General features: G+C 44.6%; 1 protein-coding gene across 5 annotated transcripts in view; it reads left to right on the top strand.

Annotated features, from left to right (window-relative positions):
• Nucleotides 1-8,134: 8,134 nt before the first annotated feature.
• The window catches only part of HYCC1 (hyccin PI4KA lipid kinase complex subunit 1), a 45,370-nt gene continuing 38,499 nt past the window's right edge, over nucleotides 8,135-15,005 (top strand). For 2 of the 5 annotated variants that reach the window (XM_080582663.1, XM_080582661.1), the window contains exon 1: nucleotides 8,135-8,262. The gene's annotated coding sequence lies outside the window, so the exon portion shown is untranslated. Of the gene's footprint in view, nucleotides 8,263-8,431; nucleotides 9,042-15,005 lie in introns of those variants that run through there. The other 3 variants (XM_080582656.1, XM_080582658.1, XM_080582657.1) reach the window with 3 other exon arrangements.

Here is a 15,005-nt window from a genome sequence, read left to right as displayed (position 1 = left end):
ATGTCCCTCTCTTCAAGCATGCCAACTGCAACGATTCCCTCGTGTTCTTCTTCTGTCCTCACCTCTCTCTGTTATCCCAGTGAATTTCCTTCTTACGGAAAAATTTCCTGATGTTGTATATTGTGAATTTTCTGAAGAATACACAAATTTCAGACCACCGTCTCATCTGCAGGCCGCTGTTATTGTTTCTATTCCTACACTAGAAGGAAAAGGAGACTCCAGGAGTCAAAACACCTCATTTTGTTAAAGACTCTTAGTTTTTTTTTTTTTTTTTTTTTTTTTTTTTTGTAAGTCTGGGTTTGTGCCATGCTAGGCTGCAAGTTTATTTGACCAGGACTGTTTTTGTTTGGTTTCATGGCAAAATCTGGCCATGGGAAGCGAAAGGAAGGGAAGGGAAGGGAAGGGAAGGGAAGGGAAGGGAAGGGAAGGGAAGGGAAGGGAAGGGAAGGGAAGGGAAGGGAAGGGAAGGGAAGGGAAGGGAAGGGAAGGGAAGGGAAGGGAAGGGAAGGGAAGGGAAGGGAAGGGAAGGGAAGGGAAGGGAAGGGAAGGGAAGGGAAGGGAAGGGAAGGGAAGGGAAGGGAAGGGAAGGGAAGGGAAGGGAAGGGAAGGGAAGGGAAGGGAAGGGAAGGGAAGGGAAGAAGGCAGTAGATGGACTTGACACCTGTCTTGCCCTGTGCAGGCAGTAGGACCTCCTCAAGTGAAAATGTAGCAAGAATATATACTGTTTTTTTCATGTAAGCATTCAGTATTTTTATTGTGAATAAAATTAAACACCTGAAATGTAAAAGCATGCTATACATTTTCTTTTCAATTTATGCTGGTTTGCATAACCAATTTCTAATATTTAATTTATTTTAACAAACCTGTGTTTTGGACTTACGTATCTTTGGAGTGCCACAGCGACGTATTCTTCTAAAGTTAGTGATTATTATATCTTTCAAGAGATATTTAACAAGTTCATTTCCTTTTCATCTAATCATTTAAAAATATGTGGCCGGGTCATTTTTATTTACACATTGTAGACGAGGTTTGAATCATTTCCTCTCATTCTTTTTTTTATCGCGCGTCTCTTGAGGGAGTGTAAAATAGAGCAATAACATTGACATGTTGCTTTGTGCCCACTTCACCCCTCCGCCGGTTTTCAGTACGAGGATTTGCACCGGCCCTGCTGGCGCTGGAAGTGTTAACACCTGGACAGAGAAATCCGTGTTCAACCCCATCCCCTCCAGTAGATGTCATTGTGACAATGGGAAATACCGCTGGGGATGCTTGTGATGAGAGGTCCTGTGCCAAGGGAGGGAAAAAGCTTTGCTGCAGTAGGCTTCCCTTCTGTCAAAATATGATAGCTCTCTCAGCGGTTAGCATTTACAGAGTGCATTTCGTTTTTATGATGCTTTGAAAAGCATGGTGGCTATTAATACGTAGTCACCAGTCGGGGCTGTGGTTCGTGGCAGCGGGGTTTATATGCTCTAAGGGTGGCCACAAATACAGATGTATACGTGCACACGTGCATGTGCAATTCTGTTTGTCGGCTGCTTGCTTTTTCCCAGCTATAGAGCTTCATTCGTTCGGCATCCCTTGCTCAATGCCATCTCAGGCTTTCTGTTATACTTTTTTTTTTTTTTTTCCCCCTCAGTTCCTCCTTAGCAGTGATTTCTCCAAAGGAAAAGCAAAACCCTCCCACATTGTTTCTATCAACAACGAATCTCCCCACACCTGCCAGCACCCGACCTTCTGGCATCCAGTCAGTTTTAAGACTCAGGGCTGTCTGAAATGAGCGATGTGTCTTACGATGGTTATCTAGTGGTGAATAAAGCCACAACCCTACAACATAACTGGCTATAATTTTAATCTGTCAAACAGAGAGCAAATCCCCAGAAAAGGCAGGAGACAAGTCAGTCACTGGCAGTGACACGCACAAGGGCTGCAAGGCTGGAACATACATGTCTACAGCAGAGTTAGAGAAACGGGCTGAAAATATGTTTGGCTATTGTCAAATGCTGATCTGGTTTTATCAGGACATAGCATCTAAGATCATGAAGTTCTTGCACAAAACAGAAACCTTTTTTCCCCTTGGACGTCCCAGCGGTTTGATCGGATACGTGATACGTACCTAATGCGTGTGGTCCTTTTTTAATTTCAACCAGTGCTACACCAATGTTCTTCACGACAGAATGATGCTACAGTGAGATGCCATCAGATAAAACAGAGCACAAGCTGGGCCACGTGAAGCAAGGAGGCTGCTGGGCTGAGATGTGACTTTCTAAAAATCAACAGGGTGCATCTATATCAAATAACAAGTCCATAATTTGAATGTACTCTTTTCTCCGGATAATAGCCCTATGAATAATAAGTTTTTCTTCTTTAAAATGTCAGGCTTTGAGAAAGTAGACAGCAAGAAAGCAGGGCACTAATGGCCTGATTAACTTAGGAGTCTGCTTCTCCTCCTTAGCACAGTGTCTAAGACTGAAGCCAGTCTCTGCAGACAACATTTATAAGTTCTAGGGAAAACGGCCAAATGACTAGACCAAATTTGTGACCTCCCACATTAGGAGGAAAATGAACCTTATTGGCAAGATTTTTTTATTGTTCACATTAAAAAAAAAAAAAGTTGGCTGGAATTTTGTCCTTGACCAAGTAGAAAGGCTCTCTGCTGGCAGGAAAACAAAATATTTAGTGAAAACAAAACAGTTGATGCTTTTGACGGAGCAAGAGCAGGCACCTAGTCTGATTGTTTTGAGTAAGTGAAACCATCTCAAATGAAATATCACAAAAGCCCCATAAGCATCTATTAAAATGCATGGAGAGAGAGGGGTGCAAAGACTTGTTTGGCATTACATCTCATTTGGGCACTGTGAAAGTAGTATGGAGCTGGGGAAAAAACAGGTCTTTATCCTCAGGAAACGTACGAGGTTTTATTACCAGAGTTAATAATAAAACATACAATAAAGAAATAAAATAGCAACACCTTAAGAATTGGAAAGATATAGATGCCAACTATAAAAGAAGAAGACAAAGTTGGTTATAATCTGTCAGAAAAGGTGACAAAGGTAACTACTACCTCATGTCTGTTTTGTATTTTGCTTCAAGAAGGTAACTTTTTGGTACACATGTATTCCTGTTTAAGAATACTTACATTCCCATTAACAGTATTCACATTTTTATTCTAAAAGCATTCTATAAAACAGTAATTTAGTATTTCAAGTTTCCCTAAAGTCTTAAAATATTCAGACTGTAACCCATTACTTGGAGAGAATTAAGTGCAGCTGATAAAAGCCCAAAAGATCAGAAGATAACTCACAAAGAGGTATCACTCAGTTCCCTGTATCCACCTTAAATCATGGTCAGTACACCTGAACTGTTCCTAAAAACTGACCCGATGGTAATTCCACATTTTCTTCCCACGACCTGCTCCAGCTGCAGAGCTATCTGTGTGGTTGGAGCAGGACTTCCTAACGCCCACCTTCTGCCTCCCTTGCTGCAGTTTAGCCCTGTGATATGTTGCCCTATCTGCTTTAAAACAAACGTTATGCTCCCTCAGGGCTATGAACCTTAGTAATACAGCTGAAGCCTTAGTGTTTCCAGGGGAATAGATTGAAGTGCGGAGTCTTTGGACCAACGCTGGTTCTTGTGTCTTGGAAGAGGTACAGCTGGGAGTCGGATGGAGTGGTGGGGGTCAGGCTGGGTCAGATCAAACTGATCTTGCTGTATGGACCTACTGGTGCTGCTTTTTAGGACTGCTTCCACCAGTTCTGCGTGAAGCCAACTGCAGTATACGTACTAAGGGCTTAACACAGAGCATCAAGCCTCTTATCCGGTCCGTCGGAAGACAGACGGGCTTTGTAGGCTTGGATCTACCTCCCTGTTTTGGGGGTTAATGGGGTTACATCAGAAGGGAGAGCTTCCATTAGCAAAGCATGTGCTTGGGATTCCAGCCCTTGTGATTCAAAGGCAGAGCTCACCAGCACGACCCGAGGGTCAGCGATAATGCAACGCCAGCCGCTAGCGCCGAGCCCAACCCCACCCTCTTCATCAGCAACCACAGGACAGCATTGCACGGGGATATCGCATAAAACTCCTGCTGCTTGGCAGCCTTTCTTTTGGTACTTTGCTTAGCAGGGAGGGCTGCGGTGCTGCGGGATGCACAGGGGGCTTCGTGCTCGGGTGGGTGTCTGCCACGTTCTTCCAGCTCGCCAACACAGCCTCCCCTGCCCGCGATTCTCTCCTGATGCTGTGTAGTTGCTTGTTTGTCTTGTGAGAGCAACCTCCACGCATTTCCCCTCTTCCCCTCCCTTACCTCAAGTGCTGGTTTCTAGGACTCCAGGCTGTGTGGGCTCTGAGGCAAGGTTTATGTCTGTCCCTTCCAGCAATTAATCCTGGTAATTGCTGCGCTACAAACCTACGTGCGTGCTTTTAACCTCTGCTTGATGCTGGTGTTCGTCACAGTCCCAGTGCAGTGTGTTCTCAGGGAAGTGTGAGGAAGAAGAAGCAATGGTCTTCCTGGCTCTCATGCTGTAAGAACAGATTATTCTTTATTTATATTTATTAGGATTTAGTTCCCGTATTTTTGTTAAACTTCATTTTAACGTTAAACTTTGTTAAACTTACATTAGTGGTACAGTGAGAAAAATATATATATATTTTTTTCTCTTACTGGATCCATGTCATAGCCTCTCCTTAAAATTTAAGCAAAGTCAGAACCTATTACATTTTATTTTCTAGTGTTGTAAACATTGTTCCTTGCTTTTGAGATAATACAAAAAAAATGAGACTTAGATCTTCAGTGTTTGAGTCAAGCAGACATTAGTGATTTGTCACTTTCCTGAAAGATCTTGTAAAGAGACTTCGGCCACAGCAGTTTTCTGTCAAAACATGGTTTTGACAAAACTTAACTTTTTTGTAGGAACATAGCAGTTTCATTTGTGTTTTCAAGAAAAAGTTATCCAAACATTTTATTTCTGGTTGAAACTAGAATATTAAGAGGAAAACCATAAGTGCAAACTGAACATCTGATGCTGTCAAAATATTTTATTTCTGCCAGTTGTTTCCCAAAATAAAAACTGCAGAATTCGTTTTGCAAAAAGTGTTGACTTTTCATTTTCATTTGAAAGGAAATTTCAGAATATCCGTTTTTTTGTTCTTAGGCCAGCATTATTTTCCTTGAAACTGCTTTCAAGGAGGATGTCAGACCAGTAGCCTCCGGGGACCCTTGCATTTGGTTCGAAGCCCTTAGAACTCTGCTGATTAGAAGAATGACTTGGTGCTTGCTCGTGGTCCAAATCAGAGGCACTATCAAAGGCTCTGTGAAGGGCAGAGCGAGTTCTGGGCATTGTTGGCAATGTTAGCTGAATTTCCAATCAAGACAGGACTGCCCTTAATTCTGAAGTGAGCATTTTTCCATCCTGCCTGACACAGAAGGATTGCTCCATGGAGGTGCTACCAGCATGCAGCCGCAGTCACGGCTCACCTGGCCTAGGCTGGGGCTGGGACGGAGGAGTGACACAACGTCTGCCTCCCTAAACAGTGCCTTTCTCGGTGTCTTGCAGGCTGTGGATTTGGTATCAGATCAGATGACTGGAAATAAATGCTATTTTTTCCTGAGGTCCAGCTGCACTGTTTTTTTTTTAAAAATGGACTGTGCATTGAATTGAGCTTTAAGAACGCGGTCATATGACAGAGATTACAGTTGTTAAGTATTTATTTATCAAGGATTTCTATTTTTGAAGAAGCTAACAACCCCGTTATAGTTTGCAATCTAAATATAAGATCTTAATATAAGATCTTACAATGAAAAACGCAGATCAAAAATAGTCAAACGGGCAGAAGCTGCTGGTTCCGAATTATTTTCCTGAGCAATAAGAATATTTTGTGAAAACTAAAGGAAACTGCTTCCTGGAAAAACTGTTTCTGAAACACCGAGCAACCTTGGCTGCTGGAGAAGTGGAACACAAGTCTTGATTCTTTGCGGCCCTCCTCTTAGAGGGCAACTTGGAATGGATTTCTAATGGGAAAAAAATCTGCCACAAACGTAAGATTAAAAGGGAATAAATGACGCACACCTCTATGCACGGAAATATCAATACTTAGTGAAAGGATGCACTGCAAACAGTTTTGGGCATTTAGGGTATTTAAGGCTAATGTCCTAGGAATGCCTAATTTAAGTAAAACCAGAAAGTAATACCAGGTAAACTATTCTCTTTTAATAATGTGACCTGAAGTTGCAGAACTGTCATTGTATCTCATACGCTGCATGTGAAGTATGTCTGCCTTTCATTTGTGCATGATTCATTACTTTTACTAATTGTTAGAGTCATAATGCATCAATAACAGAAACATTAATAACTAATGACAGTGTGATCTCACTGCCTCTGTTTGCAACTAACAGGGTCACCTAGCATGTCCTTTATGTCGCAACCCACAGCAGCGCTGGGATACAGAGTCCACATCAGTACCTGTATTCCTTCCTGATGCTGTATATGTGATAGAACCGAGGATACAGGCTGACAAATTTGTTTTTAAACTCCTCTTGCACTGCTGCATCTTTACTCGCGTGGTTTGTTCTGTATTCCACGCTGCTCCCAGATCTGCAGGACTGAGCACAAAACCAGGCCAGGGAAGAGAATCCGTTTTTTAAATGGTCTTTTTTCACTTGGTTATCTTCAGACTGAATTGGTTTGGCTAGTCAGGTAATTGTGTGGTCCCAGAAACCAAAAGGATCTCAGGAACAGGTACAGTCGGCAGGCGGGAAGCGTTCTGATGGGAGCTGCTTATGCCTGCACTGCTGGCAGAAAGTGATGGAAATGCAAAGAATCTCTGTTACTTGGTAATTAGAAGGGGAAAAAAGAGCATTAAGCATTCTGGCTCTGATTCAGATGTATGTTCTTTCTAAGGTGAAAAAAAAAAAAAAAAAAGAAAATCTTACTCATAAAGTTCTGTTTAGTTGTTCCTAAGACTGTGTCATTTAACTGTCTCTCTTCATCTTACCGTAGTAAAATAACAGAACTCCCTTACACCTTCGTTGGAACTAATACCATCTCTTTTTTTCAGGAAAACAGACCCATTTTATCCAGTGTCATAGAAACTGATGCCAGAATGAAGTTAGACCATAAAACAGTGGGAGTAGCATAAAGAGAAATGACTTAGTAAGAAAGACATTTACATTCTAAAAGCAATTTTCATGTGTTATTTGTGTTATTGAAAATCCTTGAAAATAACCCATACGTTTCATTGTCACCGAATTTGAACGACACACTGGACACCCGTGGAAATGAGTGTTACGATGGTACAGGTTGAGGCACAGCTTAAGCAGAAAGACACCGAGGTATGAATGCAGGAAGGGTGGATTTTGAGTGAAGGTGTTGAACCTGCCAGTTCCTTGGGCTCCAAGCTCCTTGTAACCAACTGGTGTGGGAATGGAGATCCTCTGTGGGCAGGAGAGCTGTGGGGGCAAGGTGTGGGGGAGCTGGGCCCTGGAGCAGCGGGTGCAGGTGAACACCTCTTGGCATAGCCGGTGCAGGGGACACCCCTTGGCACAGTGGGACCCCCTTGGCACAGTGGGACCCCCTTGGCACAATGGGACCCCCTTGGCACAAGGGAACACCCCTTGGCACAATGGGACCCCCCCTTGACACAATGGGTGCAGGGACACCCCCTGGCACGGGGGGGGGCAGGGGACACCACTGCGGGCCCTGCCAGCCCCCGGCGCAGATTACTGATTAATTTAATCCGCATTGATCCCGCGGATTACCCTAAGCATGTGCTTCTGAGGATTAAAAATTAATCCCCGAAGCACGCCTGCAAGGAAAGCGTCGCGGCGCAAACGAAAATAAAAAAAAAAATTAGAACTATCATTAAAACAAAAAGTGGCTAATTATGCTCGCTCCGTTTTATTCCAAGGCAATTCTCCGGAGCAGCCCGAGCAGGACAGAGCCCAGGGAGCAGGGACAGGGGCAGTGCTTATACCGGGGAGTCGCTGCCGGGAGCCGTGAGGCGGCTGCGGGACCCCCACGGCGCCGCCCGCCCCCCCTCGGGGCTCCCTCAGAGCCCCGCGGCGCCGCCCGCCCAGCCCGCGGGACGGCCCCGCCCCCGGTGGCCAGAAGAGGACCCCATTGGCTAGCGTGACCGCGCTTCGCACGCCCATTGGCTGCCGCCGCCGTCAGGCAGCGGCCGCTCGGGCGGTGCCAGCCCGCCGCCTCCCTCCCGCCGTCGCTCCCCGCGGGCGAGCGCGTCCGTGAGCAGCGGAGGCGCCGCGGGGCGGGCGGGGTGAGTGAGCGAGCGAGGAGTGAGCGGGGGCGCGCGGCCGCTGAGGGAACTCGGCGGGGCCGCGCGGGACGGCGGCGGCCGTTGGGCGGCCAACGGCTGCGGGGAGCCCCCACGGCCCGCGGGCAGCCGGTACCCGCCGGGGCGGGCAGGGCAGGGCAGGGCAGGGCAGGGCTGGGCAGCGCCGGGCAGCGCCCCGCCGGCTCCGGTCCTCCCCGTGCCGAATCCGTCCCCCGAGGGCTGCGGGAGGCGGCAGCGGGCTGGGGGCGGCGGGCAGACAAAGAGCTGCCCCCCGGGCGGGCACCGTGCAGCGGTGCCGCGGCGTGCCGCCCGCCTCGCCGTGCCGCCCGCCCCTCTCCGCCTTTTATTTTCAATTTTCACCGTTTTTCCGCGCCGCGTCCGCTGGAGGCGGTGCGGGCAGGGGTGCGAGAAGTGGCAGCAACAGTTGTACGCGGCGAGAGTTGGCGGCCGGGCGCCGTGAGGAGGAAGTGCTGCGGGAGGCTGTGCCGGGGGAGCTTTCGGTATTGAGCCCAGCGCGCCCCAAATCGCCTCATCGCGCCCCAAATCGCCTCATCGCGCCCCAAATCGCCTCATCGCGCCCCAAATCGCCTCATCGCGCCCCAGATCGCGCCAGCTTGCCCCACGCTGTCGTCCAAAGGGAATATCCGATGCAGAAGTAACGGCCGCGGGCTGACTGCTGTGATCCTGGGAGCTGCCCTCCTTGTTTCTCTTCCAGCGGAACCCTGGCTCTGTCAGGAAAGTTGTGCGTCCTCAAGGAAAAGGTTTGGGTACCCGAGGAGCGTGTGTCTTGTAACGCCGATCTCTGATCGTTCCCAATGCCGGTTGCCGATACACGCGACAAGTGTAGAGGAATAAAATACTAGCTTCTGTTGATTGCCGCTAAGTAGTTTTGTCAGCTGCACGTTCAGGCTTAATGATTAGTGTTATTTTAAAAGCGACTTGAGCAAATGACACGGCGAAGGAGCAGTTTTGTGTGGCAAAGTGTAGAGCGACGTTGATGATTGGTTGTCACTGCATTTAAAAGGCTTTTCTGCAGGTTTTTTTGCCTCTGAGAATGCAGCTAGGTGCTACAAAGCATCTTTTCAGAAGCTTGTGCCTTTCACAGCATGCCTTCCTCTGTGACAGTGCCATGCTTTTGTTGTCATCTCCACCTTCCAACAAGTTCTTTTTAAGTTGTGAAAAGTCAGTATCCTTGGAAAGCGTGGTGAAATTAACTTCCAGTCTATTTCACTTTCATCAGTGAAATACTTGAGGTAATAGTAACAAACGTTAAAGTTGAGCTGAATCCATCTGGCATTGTGCTTGGATACGTTTTTTCCTCCAGAGTAAGGAGACGACATGAAAATACTACTTTTGAAATGCAAAACTCAGCTTCTTCTTCTCTGTGATAACCTTTGTGTGAGACAGGGTGCTTTTAACAGGGCTTTTAACAGAGGGGTGACAATTTTGAGGAAGTTCGTGTTGCTGCGGATGATTTATTAATTTTAGCATTTCACTTCCTTTCAATGGTGAGCTGTTTCAGGGGACAAGTTAAGTTTACTCAGAATGCTTCTTAAAAGGAAGAAGGCTTTCATGGGCAGAATCATCTCAAACTTCTGCAATAGCTACATGAATGGGAGGGTTCTCTTTCACTTGGGAAAGTTCATGGTAGACATGTTCACAGGCATAGCTGGATGGTTAAGTCACTTGGATTTTAATTTGTAAAGACTTGTATTGCAAACAAGAATGTGCGAAAGATATTGCAAGGCTAGGCCCTGTAAATGGTATGTGTCATCTGTATTTTACTTAGCACAATGGGGCTGGCCCTAAGCTCTGAGCCCACTTACTGATGCAAATGTTATGACTAGCCTAGCAGTAAGTCACGGAGTTAATCTATTTCTTAGTACGTTATCGCACACAAGGAAACACGTTCATGTCAAGAAATGCCCTTTCGTTAAATCCTACCTCAAGGTAGGTAGGTTCTCTCTGATCTGTGACTTACTTCAGTATGTGCAACGTGAAAACCACCTTGTTCGTTCTGGAGATTTATCTCACTATCATTAGTTTTTAAATGTTGACTACTGTCTGGCTATTTTGATTAGAAAATAAATATGCATTTTATGGCCCAGCTTGACGCTGCTTTGTTTCAGGTTCTGTGGAAGTTTGAGAAATCTGCGTGATTTGTAAGAGAAAAGTAGCAGTTCCCAGGCTTTCCTTTGGGACTAAGAGCCTGCGGAGTGCTTTTTATGTTTGAGGCTTGGAAATGGCATTTGAATGAGCCTTAAATGTTTATGGTGATGATAATATTCAAACGCAGTGGGTCTTGTACTCTTGCAGAGATCACCTGGCTGCTCTGCAAACATGCAGAGCCTCCACTGGGAACAGTTTAGACTTATCTCCGTTAGTTGGATCACCAGGTTCATTACCAAGCCCTCATTTAGGTAAATGCCCTCTTCGCACAACCTGGCGTGCTTCCTGTCTAGCAAATGCAAGATCGGGTGCAAGCTTATGCTGAAGTCTGCCGTTGGATTTGTGCAGGTACTTTTGTTAGCATGGATGGGGGTTATGCACATGAGTCGCCGCACTTGTGTGTTACTGAAGATATTAACAGTTATCAAGCAGTCGGTCTGCCAGAGTAATAGGCGTGAAGTTTAAACAGGAGATCCTGTCACACTATGTAGGAAATGAGAAGCCTGATGATATGACCTGCGCTGTGTGTGTATGCTCTGTCTCCTTCGAAGTTAGGAGAACTAGAGCCCAAATCTCCTACGCTTAAAAACAACAAAAATACAGAACAAACAAAAACGCACGCAAACCCTCCCAAATTGAAGACTGTGCAAATACTGATGCGTAATAGCTTGATCGCTGGAGTGGCAGTGTGTAACCTCCTAGACTTATGTGGTGTTGTGAAAATACAATGTGCTTAAAACTTATTGCTCAGCGTATTGGTTTGGTTATGGTAGGATGGATTGGGAAGTTCTTGTCGTTGTACTGGAATCTGATAGTTTGCTGTCTGACAGAACTATAGCTTTTGATTTGCTGATGCTGTTCTGTTTAATCATGGAAGTATTTAAAATAAAACAACAGCTCAACCACACACACAAAAAAACCCAGCACCCCAAACCCACCAAGTAAAATTGTAGGCATCATATCTTTTCTTTAAATCTGTATTTTCTTTCTTTTATGAAAGAGCGGCCCTTTTGGCCACTCGCTGCCTTCAGCTGCCAGAATTGAAATGGGGAGTATTAAATGCACGTTTGAGAGTGAAGAATGTGTTGGAATTAAAACATTGTTTTACTATCATCAGTTAATTAGGTACTTAAATTGGATTAATATATTTGTAATGCTTCTTGAGATAATCTTGGAAGGCAGTAACAAAGTGGTGTCAGGATGAAGACTGGAATCTGTGTCAGGCCAGTGTAGTTGAAGAAAAAAATGTACTCAAGTATGAAAAATGTTTTTAAATTGTGCCAGGGCTGCAAGGCCCTGCTTAAAGCTTCCAGGGCGCTCAAGTTCTGCACACCATTAAAATGATTTCTTAGTTCTGTGAGGCTGAGGGTCTTGCTTCTGCATCTGCTCTGACTGTAAGTGGTTAGGGTTCTGTCAAATCGGTGTTGGAACTTTGCTAGCTTGCAAACTCAAATACTTCTGGTTTAGATTAAAAGCCAGCTGAAAGAGCCAAGCTTTTAACGTACTGCTCATCTAAAATAATGCAGGATATTCAGTGTTTTAGTCCTCCTGGTGAAACTGCTGTGAAGCCTTTGTCCTAATTAGGATCAGGTTTGAGACCAGCAGAATAAAAATAGAGTGCTGGCTTACTCTCATCAGGCGCCTTACTTATGGTGACTTCTTTAGCCGCATCCCCACGTGAACTTGCATGCTTTGGTAACAACTGGGGAGCTAGTGAATGAACGTAACGTGGCTTGCAGCCCCCGCGAACGCTGCAGCGCTTGGGACGTGACCCGTCCTTGTCATCCCGCTGGCAGAAATTGCTGCGGTTATTTCAGGGTGATGCATTAAGGGCTTGGTTTTTAAGGCCTGGTTGTAAATTCCAAATGGTGCACAAATTTAATGTGTGCTTGATAAACAGTTGTTATCAGGAGCGTTATTTATTAGATTTGGAATCAATAAAGCACGTGGAATTTGGACCGTGCTCAGTAATCATCACTCTTGTGTATGGAGAGTGCCATGAAAAATGAGAGCATGCATGAAAACATTTTTTACTCCTTTTTAAATGATCAACATTGCAGGAGAGTCGGTCACATATCATCTGATTGCTGAGAGGAAGATTGGAAACAGGCTATCTCTCCAAAGCAGATGTATGTTTGCATTCTTCTGTCTCTAGCCCCCGATGATAAGAAATGCTCTGTAGCAAACAAAGCACAACAAAGAGATGTAGGTAAAAGCAGAACTGGCTGAACAGCTAAACACGCCTATTGCTGGTGCACGAGTCACCGAGTGTTTGCTCTCCATCCTGACTGGAATAAGCACTCGTACTCTAAATTTAGTGCCAGAAGCTTTGTGTGTATGGGGTGGCTTAGAGAGCTGTTACAGACGGCTCTCTTAGGTAAGAGTTAAGATACCATTAGCATTTTGTTACTTTTTTCTATTTTGAAGCTAACCTTTAATTAAAAATAGCATAGCATGCTCCGAAGCCGCGCTGGATGCTAATTACTGCACTTCAGTGCTTTAAGCCTTGCTGTCTCCTAAGGGCTCCCGCTGTTTGCACTGGATAAATATTTATGCTTCAGCAAGGTGCTAACTCCAACCTGATGAACAGTGCATACAGCCTTAATATTTTTGTTAATACTAAACACTACTATTACGATATTTTATTGCAGTCCTTTTTCTTTTTTCCTTTTAGAAACGGGGGGAGGAAGCCTGTTATGCTCTGAATATGCAGCCTTTGCAAAATGAAATAGATTCTTGTGGGAAGATTTTTGATTGGAGGTAGAGAATTAAGTCTAATGCTCAATAATTAAGCTGTCTAGCAGTCTGAGTATTGTACACAAGCTAATGTGGGATAATAAAAGGTCTTCATGAATGCCTGGTTGATGGACAAGGCTGTGCTATATCATTGTGGTTTGTTTTCAAGTACTGGAATCTATTCTCGTTTCTAAATACAATTTTTTTGTACTTTTAATTTTTTTAATCCTATTGTATTTGCTGTGTCGAAGGAAATGACTCAAATATCAGTAAAAGTTGTAAGTTGGCCTAATAAATATTCAGAATCTTCATTTAATAGTTTTTATTGCCATCTACCGTCTCTTAACATTAGGATGGTTGAATGTTTTCAAGCAGCCTATCCTGTAAGCATGCTGGATGTGCTGTATGGTCTCTGTCTCTATAGGATCTTCAGGCAAAAAAATGGAAACTTTTTTCCATGGTAAGATTTTTCCTTAGTGCTTGCTGGCTGAATGAATTTCTGTGGTATTCTTCCAGAGGTGAAGTAGGTTGCAAAATCAGGCTGTGACTTCCAACACTTTGCGTTGGGCTAATGAAGGGAAGCTTTTTGAAAGCACGGGGGGGCGATGGTAGAAGGGGTTTGGTACTAAAGCAACAATTTAATGTGCCTTCCAGTAACTTTACATTTTGGCAGTGAGACTCTGAATATTCTCCTACAGTTTGCGGTTAGTAGCACATCTGGCTGAGCCAGTGACTGTCTGCTCAGTTAAGATAATTCCTTTCTTATTGCTGTTCTCGAGGCTGTGCTAAAATACTTACAGGTTTCATGTCACATGCTGGGAACATGCTACTACTTTTACTCAGTTGCAGCTTTTAGGCGTAATAAGCTGTAGTCTTTCCACTTTCATGTCTCACACTCCCAATTATATTGACTCTATATATCAGGTCTAGAAAGACTAATAGGCTCTTGCTTTTTTTTCCTTTTTTTCCCCCCCTGCTTTGAACTGAATTCCCAGTGCAGCAGCCGGAGGAGCAGGTGATGGGCTTTTGACAGTACTTCTGTACATCTGCTCACACAGCTTTGTGAGTGCTTGTATAGTATTTACCTGTGCCTCTCTTTCTTGAGAAAATGTGATTGACTTTTCATTGTAAAGCTGAGGAGGGAAAAAAAAAAAGTTGTGCTCCCCCCATTTTCTCAGCAGCATTTTGCATCATTACTGTAAGTGGCAGGTATTTTCACCACAGCATTGCTATGCTGTCATGAAGCACTGTATTTGAGACAATCAAATTTGTCGTGTCACTTTGTGGAACACAACAAAGGAAACATCTCTTTTGCAAAGTACTTAATGATACTGCTTGAAGTAGCTGGATTCTCTTTTCAGCTAGAATTGTTTGAAGTTGGTCAAGATAGCTTGAAGGCGTGAGCTCAAGTTGTGTTGCTTTTTCAGTAATTTCTGCAAATGTAGCAGAACTACTCTTCTAGCACTTGCTAATCTACTCAGCCGCTCTCTAACATGATGCAGCCTCTGCTCCTTTGAATTTCTTTGCTGCCTAAGTAACTTTTTTTTTGGCGTATGTATTTTTAATATGATCCTTTTTGTCTTGCATCAAAATTTAAGAGTCTCTGAAGCATGTGCATTAGCAGTGGTTCCCGGAAGGTCTTACTAGGATGTAATGGTTATTTGTGTGGTGATGTTTCATGCTAAACTATTGATGCTGGCAAGCCGTACGTGTAATGGGAAAACCTGACACATTTTTTTCACCTGAAACTTAGCCTAACTAGAGAAGATCTCTAAACTGTGCATTTCCCATACATAATGCATACATTCGTTCCTTAAGGA

The sequence above is a fragment of the Anser brachyrhynchus genome (assembly GCF_964034855.1).
Source record: "Anser brachyrhynchus genome assembly, chromosome: 2".
NCBI classification, from domain to species: domain Eukaryota; kingdom Metazoa; phylum Chordata; class Aves; order Anseriformes; family Anatidae; genus Anser; species Anser brachyrhynchus.
The sequence above is the reverse complement of the archived record's forward strand: the minus strand, read 5'-3'. Positions and strand labels throughout refer to the sequence as shown.